A 22,963-nucleotide genomic window follows, 5' to 3' on the forward strand; every position below is an offset into this window, starting at 1 on the left:
CAACTAGGCTAAAGCCCGTGTCAGTAAATTTTAAACATTTTTTTTTTGATCGGCTAAAGTCAATAGTTAGTTGTTAGATTAGCACATTGGGGGAGTTGAAACTCACACCCATACACTTTGCAAGAAAATATTGCCCTCCCATTCTAGTTCAAGAGTGGAACCCAAGACCTATCCTTAGGAGAGACTATGACCAAAGGGCTAGCCAACTAGGCTAAAGCCGCTTGGTTAGCAAATTTTAAACATTAATGTTACTATAAATGAACATCACGTCATTTCACTGACCAAAGTGTTCGTCCAGTATCACTTAGGTGGCGTTTCATAAAACATCGTAAAAAAGGCTAACCCAATGTTTATAAAACGTCACTAACATAAGACAACTTCATAAATATTTAGCAGCGTTTGTGTTAAGTTTAGTTGACTTTTTTAAACGTTGGTAAACGACAAATTTCCTATAGTGTATGTACATAGTCTTACCGCTGCATGCTAAGAAGGATAAATGTGTAATCATCAAAGTGTGAAAAGTACAATTTTTTGATCTAAGGAGATTCTTTAGCAAGTAAAGATAAAGAATAGTGGATTCCTCAATGTTTCTTATGAAGCTAATGGAATACCTGGTACTTGTTCTTGTACAAATTTGCAACCGATGCATGTGCCAGCAAGATATTATGAGCAACAATGTATGGCTCGGACGATGAGTTACCTTTAGAACAGTTAATTTCAAATGGGAAAGAACATCGCTTTGGGGGCATAATGCCTACATCGTAACCACCCAAAACAAACACGTTGACCTCATTAAAGGTAGTCCAATACAAAACCCTATCGCCAAATTTACTAAATCACACCTCAGCATATGCCATGAAATCTTTCCTATACCCGCAAAATAGCTAATTTCATTTTTTTAAATGGAAACTCAGTGCATGATAATACTGCTAAAGTCTGGAATGGAAAAGGCAAGATGTACAAATAGATAATTGCATTAACAAAAAAAAAATAAAAATCATATATTTTGTTTCCCAAGAAGAGCATGTACGAAAAACAAAAAAGTGACTGAAGCATAAACCAATGGTGAAAACCATACACAAATTTTGGACTAAGACATCCTCCAACTACAACATTTTCTTAGTTTAGTGACATTTGAAAGTGCCACAAAACTATTCTTCTAATGACATTTTTTGGTCTTGTGGTATTTTGAACAAGTGCCACTTCTATCGGTGCCACGGTAGATACGAGTGCCACGGTAGATACTTGCAAGTGCCACTGCACCATCATGGCTGAAAACTTTCAATGACATTTTAATGTCATGGTAGATATTATTTGTGGCACTATCAAGCGCCATTAAAAAAAGAGTTAGTGACACTTGTAAGTGTCATTACACCATCAAGACTAAAACCTTTCAGTGACACTTTAATGTCATGGTAGGCACTATTCGTGACACTATCAAGTGCCATTCATGACAATAATTCGTTGTAGAACAATTTGATCCGCTCTTGCGGAGACTCGAACCGTCAACCTTCCGCACCATAAACCTTATACACCACACTCTTCCCACTACACCTCTATAGCACCGCATGATTATATATGCAACATATATTATTTATATAGTACATACATCCATATTAATATAAAAGTATATGTATAAACATAATTATTTTATTGAACATAATTTATGTAAAATAAACTATTTACTACCAAAATAAAAAAAGACCACTTTTGGCGACTAATTGTTTTTTAGTTGCTAAAAAACTTAACTTTTGTCGACCAAAATCGGATTTGGTCGCCGAAGATGCACTTTCAGCTACCAAAATTTTGGTCACAAAAAAATTTTATTCCCGCCTTAGGATTTTAGTTCTCCCGCGCTAAAAATGGCCACTTTTGGCGACTAAACTTATTTTTTAGTCGCCAATTGTAGACTTTTGGCTATTAAAATTTTTTTTGGCACCAAAAAGCTTTACTTTTGGCTACTAAAATTTTTTTAGTCGGTAAAACCCATATAATCAGCGACCAAACTTATTTTTAGTCGCCAATTATAGACTTTTGGCTACTTAATTTTTTTAGTCGCCAAAAAGCATTACTTTGGGCTACTAAAAATATTTTTGGGCAAATTACATATACCTCCCTTGAGGTTTGGCTAAATTATAGATACTTCCCTGAGGTTTCAAAAATTACATCCCGCCCCCTAAGGTTTGTATTTTCATAACAATTTGCCCCCTGAGGTTTAAATTTCATAACAAATTACCCCCTAATTTGTTATGCAAATATAGCATTCAAGGGAGAATTTGTAATTTCTCAAACCTCAGGGGGGTATTTGTAATTTAGCCAAACCTTGAGGGGGATACATGTAATTTGCCCAAAATTTTTTAGTCACTAAAACTTATATAATCAGCGACCAAACTTAGTTTTAGTCGCCAATTGTAGACTTTTGGCTACTAAAATTGCTTAGTCGCCAAAAAGCTTTACTTTTGGCAACTAATGCTGTTTTGGTCGCTGAAAGCTGTACTTTCAGCGACCAAATTTTTTTGGTCAGGAAATTTAGTCGCCGAATATGCTTTTTCCTGTAGTGTATATTGAGTTTAATTCATTTATTTTTAATCATTTACTGCATTTTAAAAATTTAGAAAATATATTGTCATTTTTTGTTTTTTCAAAAATGTCATTATAAGCTTGGAAAGTTTTTGGCTTAGTGGCATTTCTCAAAATGCTATAAAATATTTGTTTATGACACTTTTCACCTAAGTGCCATAAAAAGTAATTTGCACCTACCTAGTGTCCTGACATTTTTTTTTAAAAATGCCATTGCAAATATTCATAAAAAGTTTTTGTAGTGACATTTTTGTTGTAGTGAAATGACACTTTTTTTAATTGAAATGCCACTAGAGCCTTGTATGTTTGTGGCACTATGACATTTTTCTAAAACATGCCACAAAATATTCTTTTTGTGACATTTTTTAAGAACATGCCACTAGTATGGTGTCACTAAAATATGTTTTTGTTGTAGTGTTGTGACACTTGTTCATTGAAATGTCACTAGAGCCTTTTATGTTTGTCGTTTTGTGGCATTTTTCAAAAACATGCCACTAAATATCATTTTTGTGGCATTTTCTAAAAATACGCCACTAGTGTAGTGCCACTAAAGTATGTTTTTGTTGTAGTTTTGTGACACTTGTTCATTAAAATGTCACTAGAGCCTTTTATGTTTGTCGTTTTGTGGCATTTTTCAAAAATGTGCCACTAAATATCATTTTTTGTGGCATTTTCAAAAAATATGCCACTAGTGTAGTGCCACTAAAGTATGTTTTTGTTGTAGTGATATTCATCTTTAAGAGCCTGTGGTAGATCATAGTGCACTAATGTAGCATGTGGTTGGATCCCTACTTGATAAAATATAAAAAGATGTCAATGAGAGAGGGAGAACGGGGGGTGGGGGGTTCATTATTAACATTTTGAGTTGTTTGGTTAACAATTTGGAAGTAACTTCTCTTGATTTGATAAGAAAAATAATTGATTTGCAATTTTGTGTATAAAAGATTCCAAATGCAAACCAAAACAGTATTACAATGTTTATGAAGAAGAAGATGTGGATTTGACCACCATGTCTGATAAGTTCACTGATGAGATTGTTGTAATATTCCAATCCCTTTGGATTTATAGCTCCTCTTCCATCTATCAAAAATAATAATAAGAAAGGATGAGCACTAGCATATGAAAAGAACCAGAATTTGTCTAACATGAAAAAGTAAAATAAAATAAAATAAAATAAAAAATATGAGAGAGTTGTGTGATCATACTAGGGATAAGCCTTGGCCATGAGATGGAGAATCTATAGGCCTCCAGGCCTGTTTCCACCATCAGTTGGATGTCTTCCTGCAAGAGATTAATGTTTTACTTCACACATAGACCATGTATACTCCACAGCCACTGAGGGATAGTGTAGTGAAAATCATGTCTAATAAGAATCATCCATTCTGGGATCAATTACTCATAGAGATTGAAGAGGACATGCATAGAATTAGAGTGGGTGGATCAAATTAATGGAAAATGCATAAAAGCTGCGTTTGTTTGAAAGGGTAAGGTCATGGGATTAGACAGTGTATACTAGTCAACTCAAATATCATGTTTTGATACAAAAGTGAGTCTCTGAAAAATCTCCCTAAACTATATGTCTTCCATATGAAGGACTATTGAGTCTCATGGGAGAGGGTGGATAGAAAATGGAGGGATTAAATGAGGCTCGTATTAGGGTAAGAAAATCAAAATATCCTTTACAATTCAAACTATACATATAAGTTAATATTTAATTTTTTATACCTTTTACTCTACCACTTCGGTCTTCACTTCCGACCTACACATATATCCCATGTGCCTCCCGTATACCTAACACCACTCCGAAGCCAAACTTGCATGGAGATATTGTCCCGAGTTTGACCCACACTCCCCAGATGGTTAGCATATACGTACGCGCATAAATCAAAGCACTTGTCTACTCATGAAAACGAGGCAACAATATATATATATATATATATACACAATCGCTCATCTACTCATGAGAATAAACATAACAATGTCAAGCCTAAGGTATTCAAATAAATCTCAAAATCCTCACCTTTTTTTTTTTCTTATACACTATCTCTCACCATTACCCAAATAAAACAACAATCCATGGAGTCATGGTGGAATATAAGAAATTTATCTATAAGTTTCATACATCTATGAGTGTGATTACAACCATAAAATAAATCTATATAAAAACCCCTAACATGGCATACACAACTAATCAAAATAATTAGAATCAATCCATCATTTACATACAAATACAAAATCAAACCAACATCAAATAAATAAATAAAAATAATTTAATTTAATAATTGTGATTATATAATTTTTTATTAAATAAATAAATAATAAATATGATTTTAAAATTACATTAGAAAACAATTATAATCAAATTATGTAATTATGATTATCAAATCATTTTTTTTTTAATGAATGATCTTACATATAAATCCAAAAAATGAATAGGCTGATTATTAAATTGGGCCTTGTGGTAGGCCCAATAATAGATAGGAAAGAAAATTTATATTTTTTAATATAATTTTTTTATGATGATATATGTGATTTTATGATATAATTTTATGATCTGATTCGTTCTAAATATATATATATATATATATATATATTTAAAAAAAAATAAATTATAAAATGGTTTCAACAATATTTTAAATGGAAAAAATATATATTATAAAATAAATGATTTCATTAACAGCCCAACACGGTTTAGTTGAAAAAATATGGCAATCATTGGAAGCCGCGCCTCAATTCTCTCTCTCTCTCTCTACTTAGGATTCTCTTTTCTTTATTTGGACACTTACCTCCTCTGAGGGCTAGCATAATTACAAAAACTTCTCTTGTGGTTTGAGAAATTACTTTAATTTTCTTTACTTTTGAAACTAATATAAAAAACCTCCCTTTTGTTACTTATTCGTCCAAAATCAAATAGATTCTATTGGGGAGACTCTATTTACACACCACATTTTGTCTCAAGAAATACCATTAATTAGTTTATTTTTATTACAATTTCAACCTTAGATAAAATGACTATAAATGACAAGTTATGATACACACAATTTGTATAATTACCATAAAGAACAATAATAACTATAATACACATCAACAATCTCAAACGTGTTGTATCTTGTCTCTCAAGAATCCAAAAATCCTAAAACAAAAATAAAACACCCTTAAACAAATAACTAAAAATATATATATTATTGAAGATTTTGATTGGATTCAATGATGGATGCATGTGGCAACACTCATTTGGAACAACGGAGCAAGGAAAAGGTTATTTATTTATTTATTTTCATTTTGGTTTACTTGCTGACTGGTAAACCATTTGTATTAGTTCGGTTATCCAGAGTCGAATAATAAATTAATGTTTGACTACCTACAACCGAACAAATTGTACATGTTCGGTTTTATAGTGTCGAACTTTCTTCAAATATTCAGTTTTTGTACATGTTCGGTTATATAGTGTCGAACTTTTTTCAAATATTCGGTTTTTAAGTATCGAACAAACATTATTCGTTCGGTTAAAAACAATAGAACAACTGCACTTAGTTCGATTTTATACTGCCATTAAATGAAGTTTTGGTGCTCTCGATAATCATGGATTGTTACAATGCCCTAACAACATTCCCAAATCCACCAAAATTTTTCTACTCAACATTACAATCCAAAATACTTGTTAGAAAATTCATTTCCCGTGATCTCCCAAGCCACCGATACTGATCATTAGGCTTCGAATTCTCCGTCTGATTCCTCACCGATGTCGCTTTCCTCCTCTCCATCTGATTCCTCACCGGAGTGAGGGCAAAGATGAAAGATTGTGGGTAGATTGTGGGTGTGGTGTGTAAGGAAGGATAAAGATGGAAGAATGTGGTGTGTATTGAGCAAAATATTTATTTATCAAAATAATTAAAGGTGTGCCTTGAGTAATGATTTGCCTTGAGACAAAATGTGGTGTGTAAATAAAGGCGCCCATTCTATTGATTTCATCCATAATTATTATGCAAATCCTAATACTACCCTTCAACTACTTTACATATTGAAATAAATTACACTTACCTCTCCCTACATATATATATATATATAAACACATACATATCTATATATGCACATATAAATATCTAGTGATTGTTTGGAATGATCTATATAAGTGTACTTTTTGACTTTTTAGCTAAAAAAATAAAGAAAAAAAAAGATGTATGTTTGGTATAATTTTTGACTTTTTACGAAAAAATGTGTAATAAAATATTGTATCAAATATCAAAATTACCAGATTACCCTTCCTGACACATGCAGCAGGCTGTCCATGCATTTCAATTTTTGTTTTTTATGGAGATTTGTAGCTTACAACATGACACGTATTGCATGTGGGGAAATGCAATGCAGTAGCACTAAGCAGTCTTTATTTTTATTTATTTATTTATTTTTGGAACCCACAGACTTCCCGCCAAATAATATGATTTTTTTTTGCTTTTTTAGTGACTTTTTGGCTTTTTTGACTTTTATAGGTGATGCCAAACATCTCCCTAGTATATTTATAAATCATGTTATAAACACATCCTCAAAATAATGTATCATATGCAAGTTATGATATTTGTGGTGTTCATAATTAAATCTTTTTTAGTCATAATTAAAAATAAAAGTCATAATTAAATACTACATAAAGTATAATGAAAGACATTTTGGATCAAAACCAAAATAATAATTACAATAGATGATAACCAATATCATAATAAGTCATAACTAATACCATAATAAGTCATAATTAACATCATAATAAATCATAATCAAATATCAGAAATATCATAACTGGGACATATGATCCTCTCTCTCTCTCTCTCTCTCTCTCTATATATATATATATATGCGTGTGTTAACTTTTAAATCTAAGTGACTATATATATATATATTCTATTTTTCTTTTTCTTTTTCTTTTTTTTATATGTTTTTCTTTATTTATTTATTTTTTCTACACTATCTCTCTTTATAGAAACTCTTTCTCCTTAACAGTTCATTGGTAGGGTTATTGATAACCACCAATGCATAATCTAATCCCATTGTCAAATAAATTCTCCAAATCTCATCAACAATTTAACACACACACACACACATACAAATAAATTCCCTCATTCTTAGAGTAAATTCTAGGACTTTTAAGTCTTTGAGTTGATCAATTACAATCCTAGCTATAGCTAGAAGAGAAAAGAGAGAGAAGATGCGTAGTGATCTATGGTTGCTGAATTATGTTTAAAAAATTATGGCTGCAAAAGAAATGAAGAAGAGCCAAGGGTAAATTAGTCATTTTATTATCAATTTTAACACTGTTTGAGCCAAAGTTAACCTAAGAAGGGAATCTTGATATTAGTTTCAAAAATAAGGGAAGTTAGAGTAATTTCTCAAATCACAAGAGAGATCCCTGTAATTATGCTAAACCTCAAGGGAGGTAAGTGTAATTTACCCCAAATAAAAAATTAAGGCTGCAAAAGAAATGAAGAAGAGTAAAGGGTAAATTAGTCATTTTATTATCAATTTTAACACTGTTTGAGTCAAAGTTAACCTAAGGAGAAATCTTGATATTAGTTTCAAAAGTAAGGAAAGTTAGAGCAAATTTTCAAACCACAAGGTAGGTCCCTGTAATTATACTAAACCTCAAGTGAGGTAAGTATAATTTACTCTTGGAAATATAAAATAAGTATAATTAATTAAACTAACTAAAAACAAAACGAATTGACTTTACAAATATAGTAACCTTCTATGAGGTTTCTCATTTAGAAGACAGAAATGCAAAATCAAGTTTTCAACAAAGTGGGCCTAAGAGCCCTTTCTTCTATAATTTTAATTGATTTAGAATAACTAAGATGACCTTCATGAACACCATGTCTAGTTGTCAAAAAAATTTGTACGGGAAAGTCGTTTTTCAAGAAAAATTTAGTAGAGTAAAAGGAAACGTATTTTGTCCATTTGTGAAGAAAAATAAAATGTACTGTTGAGTCTTTTGTAAAATCTTGTATTTCTTGCACAATTTCAAAACTTTCTTGTTAATTAAACATAAAAAAATTAATTATATTTTACTTTTTTTTCCTTGACCTAATGGAGTTATAGAAAGTCTCGTTACTTTGGAGTTATTGAATGTAATTTAAACATTCTGGTCCCTTACAGGATGGAGATTCTTTTCAATCCACATAGTGGATATAGGTAGGGGTGAGCAGTGGATATATCGATCCTCCTAAACCGATCAAACCGAACAGATCCGCCGCATTTTGGACAGATGCGTAATGACGAGCGGACAGTTACGGATTGATTTTTTCCAATCCGTCTAGTTTTGGACGAATGACGGAGTTGAGGTTTCTTTGGCCGCAACCGAACTACCAAATCGTAAGCACCCCTAGTAATTTGTAAGACTTTGTGTTTTCAATTTGTTTAAATATTCTGTTTGTGTTCTCAGTTGAAAAAGAGTTTTCAACTTGAATAAATTTTTTGAATTGAAAAAAATAAATGTATTATTTATCTATATTATTTGATTTTTAAATCTAACTCTAAAAATAATAAATAAAAAAGATGATATATGTTGGTTGGTTTTTGTTTTAAAAAACAGATATAGATAAAACAATGCAGAGGCATGCAATCTCTACTACTGCTCTGTTCATGGTTTTGGTAGTTTGAATTTTTTTTTTTTATTTTAAGAACCACATATTGTAATACTTTATGTGGATGAGGCATGTTATGATTGTAATATGTAGATGAAACATGCAGTGATTGTAATATTCTAAAATTTTAAACTTTCTTTCTTTGGATGAGTCATGCAGTGATTGTAATATTTTTTTAAGTCATTGATTGTAATACCTCTTTTTTTTCTTTTTTTCTTTTTTGAGGAAGTGCATAAGTTGAATTATGTTGAAAATTTATAAAATTTTAAACTACCAAACCGATTCGCATCTATCCGCCAATCTGTGAAGAAAAACACAGAACAAGTATTTTATTATTCAACTCAATTTCAATCATATACAAATATCCAGTAGCCCTCTCTATATATACAAGAAGAAGATAACTAACTCTTAGCTAACAAACCACCTAACAAACTATCTAACTAACTGAAACAAATGTTCAGATATAGCTGCAGCACAGGAATGATACAATGAGACCTCAGTTAGCTCCTTGACCTCTTTGAGATTCTTGATCTGTTGAATTGGAAACTTCTGCAGAGTCAGAGTTAGTATCCTCAACATCCCCTTGCAAGCGAATGGGGGAAGAGGGACACAACATGAGCTTGGCTTTAAGATACAAAAAACGAGAAACAGAGAGGGGCTTAGTGAATATGTCAGCCAGCTGATCAATGGTAGGAATGTACTGAAGAAGCAACTTTTTCGCCAGAACTTGATCACGCACGTAATGACAATCGACCTCAATGTGTTTAGAACGTGAATGAAAAACAGGATTGGAGGCTAAGGCAATTGCAGAAACATTATCACACCACAGGGTAGGAAGCACTGGCGAGACAATAGATAAATCGTGAAGAAGCATGCCAATCCAAGCTAACTCAGCAGCAGTATGAGCAAGAGACCGATACTCGGCCTCAGTCGAAGAGCGGGACATGGTTGGTTGCTTTTTAGCTGACCAAGAGACAAGATTACTACCCAGAAAAATGCAGTAGCCTGAAGTGGATTTACGGTCAAGGAGATCACCAGCCCAATTGGAATCAGAGAATGCATGAACATCAAAGGAACTAGGAGAAAAAGATAGACCATGAGTAAGAGTGCCTTTGACAAAACGAAGCAATCTCTTCACAGTAGCAAAATGTCCAACAGTGGGTGAATGCATATGTTGGCAAGACTGATTTACAGCTAAGGAAATGTCTGGGCGAGTAATGAGATACTGAAGAGCCCCAACCAAACGACGATAAAGAGCAGGATCAGAAAATGACTGAGCAGCATCGGGAGGAAGAGTTGGCTTGACAGAGATGGGAGAGGAGCAAGGCTTACAGTCAGCGAGACCAGCTTTCTTGAGAATGTCTTGTGCATATTTGGTTTGAGATAAAACATAGCCGGCTGCAGTGGCGGTGATAGAAATACCAAGGAAGTAAGAGAGGTTCCCTAGTTCTTTCATGGAAAAAACTGTGTGCATATGAGAGATAAGGGACTGAATATGAGAAGGATTATTGCCGGTAAGCAATATGTCATCAACATAGACTAAAAGAATAGTAATATTGGAGCCCAATTTCTGAATAAACAAGGAAGAGTCACACTTGCTGTTGGAAAATCCTTGAGAGATCAGATAGGTGGAAAATGTGGAGTACCAGGCTCGGGGGGCCTGTTTGAGCCCATATAAAGCTTTTTGGAGATGACAGACATGGTGAGGATGAGCGGAGTCAACAAACCCAGGTGGTTGGAGCATAAACACCTCTTCTTCGAGGATACCATGCAAGAAAGCATTGGATATATCTAACTGTTTCAGGGGCCAACCATGATGAAGAGCCAAGCAAATCACAATTCGGATAGTGGGAAGTTTGGCCACTGGGCTGAAAGTTTCTTGAAAATCAACCCCTGCTTGTTGAAGATATCCCTTGGCAACAAGGCGAGCCTTATGCCGAGCAATAGTACCATCGGAATTTCTTTTAACGTGAAAAACCCACTTGCAACCAATAGCATTTTTAGCAGGAGGCAAAGAAACCAAGGACCAAGTCTTTTGTTTGTGTAAGGCATCAATTTCATCTGTCATGGTTTTATGCCAAATAGGAGAATGAAGAGCTTCCTTATAGGAAGGAGGTTCAATATCAGAATAGAGAGGAGCAGAGATAGGAAGAGGCTGTGGAGAATGAGTATGAATCAAACAATGGGAAGAAACCTTGGATCGAGTAACCATGGGATGAACATTAGAAGGAGGAGGAAGAGGCAAAGCAATGGAAATAGAGGAAATGGGAATAGGTACATGTGGAACAGATGGAGAAGAAACAGGAATATGAAACCGAGCCTGATGAGAAGAAGAAGTGCTGGGAATAGAAGCAGCAGCAGAACTGGGAGCAACAGCAGAACTTGGAGAGGTAGGAACTGGAGAGGACCAGAAGAAAGACTGAAGCTGAGGTAAAGAAGAAATAGAGGCAGTAGAAGGAGCAGTAGGTGTGGCCATCGCAAAGGGAAAGACAAGTTCATTAAACACAACATGCCTGGATAAGTAAACCTTACCTGACATGGGATCTAAACATCTATAACCCTTAGCAAAAGAATGATAGCCTAAAAACACACAGGCAAGGGATTTAGGCTGCAGCTTAGTCGAGGTATATGATTTTAACCATGGAAAACATTGACAACCAAAAGTGCGGAGGAAAGCAAAGTCTGGAAGATGATGAAATAATACTTCAAATGGAGATTTGTGACCCAACTTAGAAGAAGGCAATCTGTTAATCAAATAAGTAGCACAAGCAAGAGCATCAAACCAAAAATGAAGAGGAACAGAGGAATGATGTAACAAGGCTATAGCAACTTCAGTGAGATGTCTATGTTTTCTCTCAGCCACACCATTTTGTGGTGGTGTATATGGACAAGAATGTTGATGCACAATGCCTTGAGCTGTAGTAAAAACTTTCATTTTCTTATTACAGTATTCAGTGCCACCATTAGTTCTGAGAATCTTGAGTGAAGTAGAGAATTGTTTTTCAGCATAAGCTTTAAACTCAAGAAACTTATCATACACCTCACTTTTATAAGCCAAAGGATATAGCCATGTAAATTTGCTAAAATCATCCACAAAGAGAACATAATATTTGAAGCCAGATGTAGATTCAAAGGGACCCCAAACATCACTATGTATCAATGCAAGAGGTGTATTTACAGAAGAATTAGACAATTGAAAAGGTAAACGATGACTCTTAGCAACACAGCAGTCAATACAATCAAGAGACTTAACAGATTTATTTGTAGTAAACTGTAAATGAGGAACTAGATGCTGAAATTTCAAACTACTAGGATGACCTAATCTATTATGCCATATAATACTAGAAATAGGCAATGACTTATTGACAACAGAATCTGGTACATGAGTAGTAGCAGATGAGAGTGATGCTGTGTTTGGAGCAGCAAAGGCAGCAGAAGCAGATGTGTTAGTGACTGATGGAAGAAAATGGTATAATCCATTGAGATTAGATCCTTGATGAAGAATTCTCTTCGTAACTTTGTCCTGAATCACAAAATTGGCGTCATCAAAACTAATAATGCAATTATTATCCTTAGCCAACTTTTGAACAGAAACAAGATTAGAAGACATAGAATTAGCATGAAGAACATTATTGAGTTTGAAAGAATAATGAGGTGTAGGAAGGAGACCTTTACCAATGTTCTGAATGGGAATAGAGGTTCCATCTCCGATGGTAATGTGATCTGAACCTGGATAAGGCTGATAGTTACTGAGATGATTCAGATCATTGGTAATATGATCAGTGGCAGCAGAGTCTAAGTACCAAGGACTAGACTGAAAATCTGAAGAAACTTGAGACAGAGGACTAGAACCAAATAAAGAAGATGTAAGATGTGCTCTAGGTTGCTAAGGGGAAGAAAATTGAAAGGATGAAAATTGAGAGGATAGAGATGACTGATATTGAGGATCCATGCGATGCCAGCAATCAAGTGCAGAATGACTCAGTCCTCCACAAATTTGACAACCTGAAGTAGAAGAGACATGATTGAAACTGCAGCCTTTGCCTCTGTTGTTGTTGTAATAGCGACTATTACCTCTATATGATCCTGAAGTTCGACCTCCTCTACCTCTGCTTCTATAGAAGGATCTGCCTCTAGACGAAGTGAAAGGAGATGCTTGTGAGACAGAATTAACAGATCCAGAACCTTTAAAAGAAGAGAATGCGACAGTTGGTTCTGTAACTATTTTGTGTTTAGCTTCCAAATGAATCGCCTCAGAACATAACAGAGAGGATAGATCATCCATAGTTATAGTGTCAGATCGAGCACGAATGGCCGTGGTGAATGCATCATATTCAGACGGCAAACCATTCAAGGTAATTAACACCAAATCTTCATCTTCAACGATTACTGAAGCAAGTGCTAGTTGACTGACTAAGGCCTTTATCTTTGAGAGATACTCCTCCATTGTATCTGATTTCTTGGAAACAAGATTCAACTTGTTCTTCAATTGATGGATATGAAACCGAGATAGAGATGTAAATCTCTTGTTCAGAGAAGACCAGATCTCAGAGCAACTCTGATATTGAAGCACAGTTGAGTAGATTGGTGGTGTAAGTGTAGCAGTGATACAGCTTAATAGATGAGCATCTATCATACGCCAGTGAAGATAATCGGGATTAGGCACTTCCTTTCCTGATGAATCTGTGATTGTAAGAGAAGGACACGGTGTTGAACCATCAACAAAACCTAGAAGATTAGTAGCTCTGAGAATGTTGGACAGTTGATTTTTCCAAATGATAAAATTTGATCCATCAAGCTTTACAGTAACAAATGATGAAAGATTGGATATCAGCAGAGTTAAGTTTGAAGGCAGTGAAGAAGATAAAACAGATGAAGATAGGGAAGATGAAGTTTCCATGGATCAAGTGCCCGTGAGAGCATCAATGCTCTGATACCATGAAGAAAAACACAGAACTAGTATTTTATTATTCAACTCAATTTCAATCATATACAAATATCCAGTAGCCCTCTCTATATATACAAGAAGAAGATAACTAACTCTTAGCTAACAAACCACCTAACAAACTATCTAACTAACTGAAACAAATGTTCAGATATAGCTGCAGCACAGGAATGATACAATGAGACCTCAGTTAGCTCCTTGACCTCTTTGAGATTCTTGATCTGTTGAACTGGAAACTTCTGCAGAGTCAGAGTTAGTATCCTCAACAATCTGCTCAATCCACATCTACCGGATTGACGGACAGATGCGGATTGATTTTTTTCAATCCACCAATCTGACAGACGGATGACGGATTGAAGGTTCCATGGCCACAACCAACTCACGCCCACCCCTAGATATAGTAATAATTATAATAAACAAAGGGTACATTCGAAAATAAACAATGCTACACTTTTGATTAACCTGCGTACAACCGTGTCAGTCCTCCAAACCAAACTCCTTTGCCCATAGCTTGCGACACACTCACCTTGCACACATCGCGTATCATTTCCCCTTATACACTATGTCATGTAATATATATATGTCTCCCGCTTCTCTTCTTCCCTTACTATCTAAACCACCTGAAACTTTAAAAAAATCTTTAAAAAAAAACTCTCCCAAATCTCACGTTGCCTCATTCATTCACATTACTTTTCATAATCACAGTTTGAAGTCGAAGTCGAAATTGAAGATGTAGAGGAAGAAATCTAGCGTAGTTGCAAGAGCATGGAACATCCTCCGACTAGCCTTGCTATGGGCAAGAAAATGCGGAGTTTTCAAAATCAGGAGACTCGTGATGGACCTCCGTCGCTTTCACAAATTCCTCAAAACCCTAGCCCACTACTCCACCGATTGCCACCGCAGCGCCACCACCATTCATTACGGCGAGCGCCAACTTTCCTTCAACAACACCCCCATTATTCACGCCAAGATGCACCACCCTTCCTCGATGCGATTCAAGATGCCTCGCATCCCTTGCATAAATCATCCTCAAGTTGATTTCGATTACGATTTCGAGTCCAATGGTGACAATGACTATGAAATCTATTGTGATTTTATTGATGATGATAATGATGGAGCAAGGAAAAGTTTCTTGAAAGGTGGAAATGAAGATGATTGCGAAGACATTGTTGCTTGTGACGATGAAGGGATTGATCTCAAGGCAGAGCAATTTATAGCTAAATTCTATAAGCAAATGAAGATGCAGAGACAGGTCTCATATTTACAGTACAATGAGATGATTGATAGAGGCACAAATTGATCACCACCGGAGTTCATATTTTTGACTTGCACACACACACACACATGTATAGATTGTATGAATAAGAAGCATTGCAGCATTTCTATAAATACCGGAGGCTTCGGTTGAGTGTTCACATTTTTCTCAAATAAAGCATTTCAGTTTTTTTTTTTTTTTTTGATTCATGAAATGGTTGTGTTCTGGATGAACTGGAAAGAGTGGACTCAAGGCCTACCAACCTTTTTATTATTAGTATGGTATTTGTAATCATCACAAACACAATGATTATTTACAATCATCGTAATTATAAGACTGGACATTTAACTATATAAAATAAATAAAAATCCAGCCATGTTGGATTTTGGTATGAATCGCAAGTGTCTTGCATAGTTTGAATATATATATATATATATATATAACAAATTCAGTAAGATTTCCAAACCCACCTGGAGAACGTTCGAGCATCATTTCTTTCTTGATTGTTGCAAATGTTAGGTGGAAAAGATGAAACAAATGTTGGAATTTTGATCTTTTGGAGCAATTTGAAAAGGCAGCAGATTGTCTCCAATCTACAAAGTGGATTCGATCATGTTATTCGGACTTGTGGGACTCATCACGAGTTTCGACTCGATAATTCAAACTATTTATTTTTTAGATCACAATATGTAGATTATTCATGAAAAAATCAAGTTGATCCGATAACTATAGTTATGTTATTTTATGGCATTTATTTGCAAAAAAATAAACGACAAATATTATTTGAAAATTAGACTATTCATTTTTTGAGAGACAAATATAATAAACTAAGATAACTATGATTATCAAATCAATATTATTTTTTTCCATACATGATGTACACGTTGCGGTCTAAAAAATAAAAGATTTAGATAATCGAGAAAGGACCCGTAGAGGGCCTTACAAATCCAAACAGCACGGTCCAATCCTGAAGACAAGTTCAAATGCGAAACACTCTTAACAATGTTATTTTTTTCAGGAGGACGATTCTGGATCGGAATGGGCTATTTGGGCACGTCAAGTCCACTACAAGTTCCATTTCAATGATTCGAACAGTTCATTTTGTTGGGCATTTTGTTTATTTCATTCACAAAAAAAACTAGGTCGATCCGATAACTATAACTTGTTTAACTTATCGAGTTTTCACTAAAAAAATGGACGACAATTGTGTTTTTAAAAAATGAACCGTACATTTTTTTATGACAAAAATAATAAATTGAATAAGTTGCAACTATTGGATCGATCTAATTTTTTTATGGATGAAATATACGAAATGCCCGAAAAAATAAACAATTCGAATCATTGAAACGGGACCTATGATAGACTCTCAAGGGCCCAAACAGCCCCCTCCAGTCCAAATTTTAGACATGAGGGAATCCTCTTTTTTTCATGAGTTTTGCTTCCTTTTTTTTTTCTTTTCTTTTCTTTTTTTCCTTCTAATTATGTCAATTTTTTTAATTGTCTTATATAAATGAAAGGTGAAGCACCAATAAATTCCAATTTGTGAACTTGTATACAAGTTAGTCGTGCCTTTTTTTTGTTAAACCAAAAGGTCCTAAAACAATTAGATTGACACATCTATCCTCTTCCATGCACATTTTTATGTGTTTAATGGGGGTGAATGTGGAATTTTGTTGTGGGTGAAATTATATTTGTGGACATAAAGGGCACTATAGGCATTTTTTGGTTTCCCTCTTTTTGATTGAATGTTTGATCTGCATATGGAAACATTGCCAAGAAACATTTTCACATTAAAATGTTTCCATATTAGGGGATTAGAACACTATATGTGATTGAGGGTTTTCTGAAGGAATTAAATTACAAATTCTCTTCTTGGAATTTTTTAAAATATAGATTGCCCCCATGATTTTGAAAATTATAAAAAATCTTATTATTAGAATTATTTATTTAACAAAGCTAATAGAAAAAAATATATAATTTTTCTCCTATACAATAGTAAAATTATTTGAGTTATTAATTAAAATAATTTTTTTTACATCATTAAAATACATTAATTAATTTTTAAAAATTTATTAATAAAGCAAGTAATTTGTTAAACGATGAAAATTTTGAAGAGATATGGTACATAATTTTTAAAATTATAAGATAATTTGCATTTTAAACAATCATAATTTATTATTGAAAAATAAAAATAAGAAAAAAAATTCAAACACTAGAATAAACTCTCTCCACAGTGACGTTATATAGATTTAAAGAATGGTAAATTATGTTAAATCCCCTCAAACTATTGACCATTTATACTTTATCATTCTAATATTTTAAACTTAACAATTATTCCCTCAAATTATTTGAATTTGAACATTAAGTCATTTTGTTAGTTATCTATTAAATTTTTTTTTTATTCAAATATCTAACAGATAACTAATAGAAGGATTTAATGTTCAAATTCAAATAGTTCAAGGGGATAATTGTTGGGTTTAAAACATTAGGGGGTATAATGTAAATTGTCAATAGTTTGAGGGGGTTTAATATAATTTGCCTTTTAAACAATAATCAACTTGTTTGATTTGAGTTTTCTGAATTAACTTTTCAAAAAACTGAAACATTTTATTTTCTGTATTTTTTTTTCACTGAATCATTTTAATATTTTAAGCAATTTTTTTAATTTTTAAAATACACCTAATCGAAATACACTTAAAAAGTATAATATTTATAAAAACAAATTTAAAACCAAAAATAAATAAATAAATAAATAAATATTCAATACATTTTTTATATTCTTGTGTATTTATCAATTTTTTAAAATATTTTTTATAAATATTTTACTTTTTAGATACATTTAAATAAAATATATCTAAAACAATAAAAAAATATTTAAAATTTTAAAAATATTTACTAAAAATAAAAAGAGTAAGACATCATACCATAAAAGAAAACATACCTAAATGATTTAGAAGGAAACATCCAAAAATAAATGAAGCAACATTTTTTAAAATGGAATTTTTGAATAATTTTTCCAAATAAGAATATATAAAAAATAAAAAATTAATTTTAAAAAAATTGAATTCTACTATTTATTAGAAGCACAACGCATAACCATGTATGTATTCTCTCCTCGTTCACAGAGTTCTCTCTAATTCTTGTGTGTCCTACAAGACCTTTGCATTCAAAATCTATTTATCTTTTATTAAAAAAATGAAAGCAATCCTAAAGGCCTTTGCTAGTATAAAAATTGCATAAAAATGTGTTAAAGTGAGAATGTAAAGGAATTTCTTAGAAATACTATTTAAAAAAAAAAAAAAAAACCAAAGGGACAATTTTATGTTATTTTTTTAATAATGCAAGTAAACTTCAAAATTCCTAAATTAAACCAAAATAACATACCATAAATGAAGCAACATTTTCGGAAATGAAGCAACATTTCCAAAGAAGAAGAAAACATCCAAAATTAAATGTAGCAACATTTTCTGAAATGAATTTTTTTTTTTTTAAAAAAAGTCCAAATAAAAATATATAAAAATAAAAAATTAATTTTTTAAAAATTAAATTTCAATATTTATTGGAAGCACAGTGCATAACCATGTATGCATTATTAAATAAAATAAAATAAAATAAAGAATTGTCCCTTTGTTTTTTATTTTTAAATATTATTTCTAAGAAATTCTTTTACATTTTCACTTTTATATGTTACGCTTTTTTTAATAAATATAATGTAAAATTTTGCCAAAGTTGTGATAATTTATAATTTAGAAATAAAGTTAGTATTTTGTAATAATGTTATATATAAATATGTATAATTACTACAAAAATACGTAAGATGCTTATACAGCATTTGAAGAGTGTGGGATTCCCTTTCTATAAAATTTCAATTTCTTATATAATTTTATTCAGTTGAATAAGAAAGTACGTAAAATAGAATTTTAAGCTCAATATAATTCTTTTGCTTTCTATTTGAATGAGTCATTTAATAAAAATAAATAAATATAGTATCTAATTTATTAAAAATTCATATTTCACATATTTTATACACCTTTTATATATTTTAATAAAATTTTTATGCACATACCAATATTAACCACTGTCCAATGCCCTATGGTAAATATAGATGAAATTACTCATAAAATTTAGCCCTTGTTTGGGAAGTGATTTTTTTTTTAATTTTTATTTTTTGACTAAAATATGAATTTGTGACTTTTTAAAATATTTTTAATTTTTTTGACTTTTTAAATAAAATAGTCACTTGCTAACTCAATTCCGTTTCTAAATTTCAAAAATAAAAATGCTATGAACCTACCCTTATCAACCCATAATTCACCTTGAATGTGTTTGTATAGTGGAGATTAAATTGATGAAGTGTGTGGTTCATGAGTAAAATGAATTTGAACCAATAATTCATTTTTCTGAGTAAATTCTACATTGACAAGGGTGAGTTTGTAGTATTGTTTCAAAAATCAAAATCTATTTATCTTTTATTAAAAAAATAAAAGCAATCCTAAAGACCTTTATTAGTATTGAAAAATTGTATAAAAAATGTGTTAAAGTGAGAATGTAAAGGAATTTCTTAGAAATACTATTTTTTTAAAAAAACAAACAAAGGGACAATTTTATTTTATTTTTTTAATAATGCAAGTAAACTTCAAAATTCCTAAATCAAACCAAAATAACATACCATAAATGAAGCAACATTTTTGGAAATGAAGCAACATTTCCAAAGAAGAAGAAAACATCCAAAATTAAATGTAGCAACATTTTCTGAAATGATTTTTTTTTTTTTTTAAAAAAAAAGTCCAAATAAAAATATATAAAAATAAAAAATTAATTTTTGAAAAATTAAATTCCAATATTTATTGGAAGCACAGTGCATAACCATGTATGCATTATTAAATAAAATAAAATAAAATAAAGAATTGTCCCTTTGTTTTTTATTTTTAAATAATATTTCTAAGAAATTCTTTTACATTTTCACTTTTATATGTTACGCTTTGTTTAATAAATATTATGTAAAATTTTGCCAAAGTTATGATAATTTATAATTTAGAAATAAAATTAGTATTTTGTAATAATGTTATATATATTTTAATAATATTTTTTAACAATAAAATATGTATAATTACTACAAAAATACGTAATATGCTTATACACCATTTGAAGAGTGTAGGATTTCGTTTCTATAAAGTTTCAATTTCTTATATAATTTTATTTAGTTGAATAAGAAAGTACGTAAAATAGAATTTTAAGCTCATTATAATTCTTTTGCTTTCTATTTGAATGAGTCATTTAATAAAAATAAATAAATATAGTATCTAATTTATTAAAAATTCATATTTCACATATTTTATACACCTTTTACATATTTTAATAAAATTTTTATGCACATACCAATATTAACCACTGTCCAATGCCCTATGGTAAATATAGATGAAATTACTCATAAAATTTAGCCCTTGTTTGGGAAGTGACTTTTTTTTATTTTTATTTTTTGACTAAAATATGAATTTGTGACTTTTTAAAATATTTTTAATTTTTTTGACTTTTTAAATAAAATAGTCACTTGCTAACTCAATTCCGTTTCTAAATTTCAAAAATAAAAATGCTATGAACCTATCCTTATCAACCCATAATTCACCTTGAATGTGTTTGTATAGTGGAGATTAAATTGATGAAGTGTGTGGTTCATGAGTAAAATGAATTTGAACCAATAATTCATTTTTCTGAGTAAATTCTACATTGACAAGGGTGAGTTTGTAGTATTGTTTCAAAAATCAAAATCTATTTATCTTTTATTAAAAAAATAAAAGCAATCCTAAAGACCTTTATTAGTATTGAAAAATTGTATAAAAAATGTGTTAAAGTGAGAATGTAAAGGAATTTCTTAGAAATACTATTTTTTTAAAAAAACAAACAAAGGGACAATTTTATTTTATTTTTTTAATAATGCAAGTAAACTTCAAAATTCCTAAATCAAACCAAAATAACATACCATAAATGAAGCAACATTTCCAAAGAAGAAGAAAACATCCAAAATTAAATGTAGCAACATTTTCTGAAATGAATTTTTTTTTTTAAAAAAAAAAAGTCCAAATAAAAATATATAAAAATAAAAAATTAATTTTTTAAAAATTAAATTCCAATATTTATTGGAAACACAGTGCATAACCATGTATGCATTATTAAATAAAATAAAATAAAATAAAGAATTGTCCCTTTGTTTTTTATTTTTAAATAATATTTCTAAGAAATTCTTTTACATTTTCACTTTTATATGTTACGCTTTGTTTAATAAATATAATGTAAAATTTTGCCAAAGTTATGATAATTTATAATTTAGAAATAAAATTAGTATTTTGTAATAATGTTATATATATTTTAATAAGTAATATTTTTTAACAATAAAATATGTATAATTACTACAAAAATACGGAAGATGCTTATACACCATTTGAAGAGTGTGGGACTTCGTTTCTATAAAATTTCAATTTCTTATATAATTTTATTTAGTTGAATAAGAAAGTACGTAAAGTAGAATTTTAAGCTCATTATAATTCTTTTGCTTTCTATTTGAATGAGTCATTTAATAAAAATAAATAAATATAGTATCTAATTTATTAAAAATTCATATTTCACATATTTTATACACCTTTTATATATTTTAATAAAATTTTTATGCACATACCAATATTAACCACTGTCCAATGGCCCATGGTAAATATAGATGAAATTACTCATAAAATTTAGCCCTTGTTTGGGAAGTGATTTTTTTTTTTTGATTTTGATTTTTTGACTAAAATATGAATCGGTGACTTTTTAAAATATTTTTAATTTTTTTGACTTTTTAAATAAAATAGTCATCAGCTAACTCAATTCCGTTTCTAAATTTCAAAAACAAAGATGCTATGAACCTACCTTTATCAACCCATAATTTAACCTAAATGTGTTTGTATAGCGGAGATTAAATTGATGAAGTGTGGGGTTCATCAGTAAAATGAATTTGAACCAATAATTCATTTTTCTGAATAAATTCTAAATTGACAATGGTGAGTTTGTAGCATTGTTTTAAAAATCAAAATCTATTTATCTTTTATTAAAAAAATGAAAGCAATCCTAGAGACCTTTGCTAGTATTGAAAATTTGTATAAAAAATGTGTTAAAGTGAGAATGTAAAGGAATTTCATAAAAATACTATTTTTTTAAAAAAACAAACAAAGGGACAATTTTATTTTATTTTTTTAATAATGCAAGTAAATTTCAAAATTCCTAAATCAAACCAAAATAACATACATAACTGAAGCAAGATTTTCGGAAATGAAGCAACATTTCCAAAGAAGAAGAAAACATCCAAAATTATTTATTGTAAGCAGTGCATGCATTCTCTCATTCACAGAACGAACTCTCCCCCTCTCTCTCTCTCTGAAGAAAAACTCCACCACCTCCAATGAATTCCTATTCTTCAACCTTTTACTTTTTATTTTTTATTTTTTTTTCCCTCCAATCCCTCGACATGTGGTTGTGGGGGTCATTAATCATCTTTGCTCTCGAACTCGCACCAGTAATACT

General features: G+C 31.1%; 2 pseudogenes across 1 annotated transcript in view; one reads left to right on the top strand and one right to left on the bottom strand.

Moving 5' to 3' along the window:
- LOC114286537 (ABC transporter C family member 4-like) overlaps window positions 1-22,963 on the top strand; it is a 573,165-nt pseudogene that overhangs the window by 18,789 nt on the left and 531,413 nt on the right. The window lies entirely within an intron of this gene.
- Window positions 474-6,874, bottom strand: LOC114289367 (beta-glucosidase 11-like; annotated as a pseudogene).

Source organism: Camellia sinensis, chromosome 12 (assembly GCF_055761805.1).
Source record: "Camellia sinensis isolate YWXY chromosome 12, ASM5576180v1, whole genome shotgun sequence".
Lineage (NCBI taxonomy): Eukaryota > Viridiplantae > Streptophyta > Magnoliopsida > Ericales > Theaceae > Camellia > Camellia sinensis.